This window comes from Argentina silus (assembly GCF_951799395.1).
Source record: "Argentina silus genome assembly, chromosome: 2".
In the NCBI taxonomy this organism is placed as follows: Eukaryota; Metazoa; Chordata; class Actinopteri; order Argentiniformes; family Argentinidae; genus Argentina; species Argentina silus.
The window spans coordinates 27,745,818-27,751,817 of record NC_139656.1 but is presented as its reverse complement, the minus strand read 5'-3'; positions in this window follow the sequence as shown (position 1 = coordinate 27,751,817).

Below are 6,000 nucleotides of genomic sequence, written 5' to 3'. Positions count from 1 at the left end.
ACTCAAGAGCTTGTTTCACTGAGTGGGGACAGGGGTTACGCCATCCATGAGGTCACCCCTGACCTCTCCCATGCTCCTCAGAGATAAAGCAGGGGTGAGGAGTGGTTGGAGCTCTGTGATAGAAAGCCATGAATATGAGCCTTAGGATTACTCTGCATGAATAATGTGATCCTGTATGTCTCCTCTCAGTCTGCCAACCTTAAAAGAGTGGGAGTCAGAGAGACTGGGGCCGGAGAGTGGGGAGCCAGGCACAGCCAAGAATATGCACACACACACACCTACACACACACACACTTTTCTGATGTGAAACAGACAGTGGACTGAGTCATCATCAGTCATGGACCCGGAACCTTCTCCCCATCACGCACACATAGGTACACTCATATATACGCATGCACACACACACACACACACACACACACACACACACACACACACACACACACACACACACACACACACACACACACACACATTGGGATCACTCTGTCCTTCACGGTTGCTTCACAGAGCTGTGATGTGTGTATTTCTCTGTGAGCCTCCCCCAGGTCTGCAGACCCCCCAGGTGTGAGCCTCCCCCAGGTGTGCAGACCTCCCAGGAAAGGTCCCATTCATCAGGACCCACACAGGCTGGCTGTGAAGGGGTGCTCTCCATTTCAGTATCTCCCCCCTTACAAAAACTCATTAACTTTTCCACCAGCTTCCCGGATGGGTTATTCAGTAAATTGTGTAATCTTCCAAATAGGGTTCGTTATTAGGTAGTGCTCAGAAACATTGTGCTGTGCATTACCTGCATGGATACTGTACATCAGAGTAATATGATTTGTCAGATGGAGGAGACAGGAAAGGGAAATGGGACTCTCAAATCACTTATGGTCATTACTGGCAGAGCTGGTCACTCACTGAAAGCTTGATTAGGGGTGTTACACTGAAAACTGACCAACAGATTGATCCCGTATTCTAACGTAATGTAAATGGAAACAGATGCTTTCCTGCTTGTAACAGTGGAGGGAGTTGTTGTTTTTTTTTCAAACATTTTGCAATGGGGAAAACCACTGCATGTCAGAAATGCATGATAATTTTTTATGAGGGGAACCAACTGTCCGTCATTGAAATACTCCAAGCTTTCAATCCATGGGGAAATATTGCTTTGTATCTACAGAAGAAAAGTATGATTGGCAGCATCTGCTTACAGCTCTTTAGGACATGAACCTCTTCGTCAGGTTTCCTGGGCTGATTGCGTTTACTAGACCACGTCTGAGCAAATTGAGCACAACCTCCTTTTGTTGCACAGTCATTCCAGCCAGACAAAACATCATTACTGTCTAAGAGTCTCCCCTTTAGAACTCCACTACACAGCCCTATGATGGGAGGCCCCTAGGGGTGGAGTTGAGAGTCTGCGCTAAAGAGGGCAACTTCAAATGTTTGCATATGACAGAGGCTTATTTCCTCTCAAAATGAATAGTATAATTTCCTGTTGAAAAAAAAAGTAGTGTAAGTTCCCATGAAGTCCTTCATTTTAACCCCTGTGACAAATAACAGGTTTCATGTGAGTTTATAGTATGAGTCAAAGTCGGGTGGCTGGTTAGTGTACAGCATTAATTCACATCGACAAGAGTGTCAATTGTCTTGAGAATGTTTATAGGGATTACTCTGACTTGAACCACAAGGAACATATTATGCCGACAGGAGAATGACACAGCTAACAATACCCACATTCAAGAGAGAGTTTGTGGGCAGATACAGTATGTGACAGACTGACTTAAGAGTGTGTGCAAGGGTGCTAATTAGCCTTGACAGTGTTTACAACAGTGGTTAGGCTAACAGAACTAGTTTTACTCTCACCTCTGTCTGGACAGCGATCAGGCAGCCCTTGGAGCTGCCTTGAAACAGTTCAGGACCCTTGTATCAGCATAATGATATGTGTAATGAAGGTGATTTGGAATCACACTCTCATGATGAGGTAGCCCTGTCTGAGACATATAAACTCAAGTGTTCCTAATGGTAGGCGCTTGGGTCTTTCACTTGGGAGACCCAGGTTCAAACCCCCCGCCTGTCACCAATGTACTCAGCTCAGACAAGGGAAACTGAAGATAGAGACAAAATGGAAGGGGGTCATATCTCCCCTAATGCAGGTGTTCAAGAGACCTCATGTTCATGTTACCATGTTTCATTCAAATGTGGAAAGAGTGGCCTACAGAGACCAACACTGAGATGATACGTCATTATAGTCAGTTGCTAGACTGAGATAATGTTATAACTGAAATTGCACACGTCTTGCTTTATCATAGAAGTGCAGCATCATTGAGATTTCGGTTCCCTTCGCTGGTCCTGTCCCTAATTTTGGTTTTCTACAGACTATTCACCAGAAGTGTAATGTTACCCATCTCTGTGTGTGTGTGTGTGTGTGTGTGTGTGTGTGTGTGTGTGTGTGTGTGTGTGTGTGTGTGTGTGTGTGTGTGTGTGTGTGTGTGGCTCCTCTGTCTATAGCCTTTATTCAGTGTGTGGGAGTGGGGGAATCTGATAGCGCTGCGAAGGACACCTCAGATAGGGAAGGACAGTAGACAGTATTAGGGAACTTCCTCGTTGTTAAGTGTTCGGGGTATTCTTCCTCAGTGGACTCACTGAACTTACGATGACAATAGGATAAAGACGTCAAGTTGGTTGAATTGCTGCTTCTTTGGCAAGGATCCCCCATATCCCTATCAATGATATAATACGGTTATATCATTGACGGTTGAGAGGGATGATGAAGTTACTTTATTTACCCAACATGCAGTAAGAAAGACCATGTGAGACAACATGAGAGATGCAGAAATCCATTCAAGATGTTGTTAAAGGGACATATCACCATTTTTTAACCTCATATTTATTATCTCCGGCACCTTGCCAGTGTCTACTGTACATTTGTGAAAACGGCTGGAAACTCATTGTAGTTCCTAAAAATCATTGAATTAATTAATTAAAAAAATCTTACAATGACATCATAGGGTATTATTTCCTCAAGACCAAAATGTACAGTACCAGTCAAAAGTTAACGTTAGAGATAAGGACTCCACAGTAAGTGTCGTAATGGAGACGGGGGGCAAGAGAGCATGAAATGAGGAAACAACTGGGACTGCAGCACTTTTCCTGTGGTCACTGTGGTGTGGCCCAGTGTCAATGAGTGGCCCACAGTGCACACATATACCCATGTTGGAGTGGGTTTGAATCCAGCCCATGCCCTGCTGACATCATCGGATTCTCCTCCTTACTATCCTGTCTTTCTCCATTATCTCTATCTAAAAAATCCAAGAGTGTACCGCCCTCCAAAAAATAACCTTTGAAAAAAAAAAAAAAAGAGTGACATACTGCAAGTCTGATTTCTCCGTCCTCTGCTGGATATTTCCCATCAAAATGACTGGGCTTCCTTCTGACGTACACACATAGTTGACAGAGTCACTGCGAGCAACGCTCATGCTCTCTGGTGGGGGGTGTGCTCTCCATCTCTCAACAGGAACATGAGAAACTAAGGGGTCAAAGGTGACCTTCAGCCATGGTTATTTATGTCCTCTTCTCCTTCCCTTCCCAGGCAGCTTCGCTTGGCTCTGTGGTTTTTCAACAAATGCTTTCCAGAGGTCAGTCTTTCTTTCCTTTCTTTCTCCTTCTCTCTCTCCCTCCTCCCCGCTGCCTCTATGAAGAGGGTGGCTGTGGTCAGGAGTTCAAAGCCCAGATTAGACATCTCCCTACACGCCACATACCATAGGGATGAGCACAGCCACAGTGCTACCCTATCTGTGTCTCTATGAGAATCAACACAAACCATGGTTCGCTGTGGGAGTATAGCAAAACACCACCTTGCGAGTACACCTGTATGCTCTCTGACCAATTAAGCATTCAAAGTTCTTCAGAAAGGCCCAACATTGGATTTCGTTTTGAGACCTTAAAACATAACGGCCATTGGCATATGGATAATGGTTAGTCATTGATAGATTGTGTTATAGATGGAGGCTGCACTACCTGTGCAGATGGAGGATAAAAGCCAGAGCTTCATCTCCTCAGGCTCAGGTGACTTGCACATGGATTTTGATGTCTTTTGGCTGCTCTGTCCAGCGATGTGTCTCATTCACTTGGAATTGACATGAATCACAATGTGCTAGAACAATAAATAGTTATTTCAGTTGGAGCAGTAAAAGTGTTGAAAAGTCTAAAGGGGTTCTTTTTTACACCGTCTTTAAAAAAAAAATGGCCAACAGACATGTTTACCTCAGCAGTAGAGCCCATATTGGTGACAGATGTTGACACACTTTAGATACGGAGGAGAACCTGACCTTTGTGTATTCTGTTGCCTTGGGATGTTTTCCAGCTGGAGATCCGAGTTGTCACTGTCTATGCACACACGTGTGTACAGACAGTCGCGCATACACAACACACACATATTGTACACACACGCACACACACACAGGCAGGCGCACACACACATGCACACACAAACACACACAAACACACACACACACACCACACACACACACACACACACACCCTCAAGGATGTGGTGCTGTGGGGTGTTAGTGACACGCGGCCTGGCTGTAACCTGTCAAACACTCACATATACTGGCCAACTGCTGCTGGCAGGAGCACAGGGGAGAGGAGGGAATCCAACTGGCCAGACTCTCAGCTGGAACCAATTGAGATTTAGGAGGCTGTAAAATGCAGCAGAAAAAACGTATGTATCAGCAGTTCGTTATATTATATACTATATTACACATACGTATGTTTTAAAAAGCTGGAAAAAGGGTTTCTTTAATCTCTTTCTAATCTTTCACTGTATGCTGTTTCATGACGAGTACATTAGGGTTTGCTGATACTGGATACTGCAGACGCTCTTAACACCAGCAAGACCATGACAGCCCGAAAAAAAAAATATTTACACAACTACAAAGTTATGAGTTACAGCTGGGATCAGAAGAATGGTATATTTTGGAAATTCCTTTGGGGGGGAAACATAAATATGACAAGCCCTCTATCTGCTGACCCCAGTAAAAGCTTAATCTACATAAACCAAAGGGCTGCTTGTGTTCTCTCTCTCTCTCCCTCCACACACACACACACACACACACACACACACACACACACACACACACACACACACACACACACATACATACATACATACAGACCCACACGCACACGCACACAACTACAGACACACACACACACACACACACACACACACACACACACACACACACACACACACACACACACACACACTCTAAGGGTCTGGGATCCATTTCCATTTTAAAGAATTCCTATCCCTGTGATACCACCAAAGAGAGAGGGAGAAGGGGCGGGGGAGGGGGGACCAGATGAGGATTTACAGTGTCTTTTTCACCCGGGTGAGCCAGCGGAGTGAGGGGAGCCATGTCACACACTGGGACTTGGCACATTCATCACGGCTTGAGGAGTGACCGCAGGGGGCAGGGAGGGGGACGGTTAGTCAGCTTGCCCCTAAACAGAGCCACATGTCACGGGGCTACAGCCAACTGGGGCCGGGCTGCCGGCCGGATCTCAACCCCAGGAGGGCACGCTCAGCCCAGGATATCACTTCCCAAGCATGAATACCCGGAGGCCCGGTCACTGCCAGAGGAGTCCTCTACTCAGAGTCCACTCTACCGTCCACTCTACTAAGACCAAAGTGACGTCGATATGCCAGAGAACTCAGGAAAAGACAGGCGACTCCCCTGTATCCATCAGTGAGAGATCCTACAGAAGGGAATACATACTGGCGGGGTATCAGATGCCCATTGACCTCCCTCCAAGCCACACCACAATGAAAACACTCTGAGGTCTGAGGGTGTTAGCCCGGGGATCGGGTTTACCAGGCTCCCTCACCACAAACCAGACTCCTCTGGATTCCTCCCCAACCAGCAAAAACCACACTCACTTCCTAACCCCATGGACACCCAGCTGGTGGATTGTGTATAAGTGTATGTTCAAAGGTGATTTATACTGGTGATA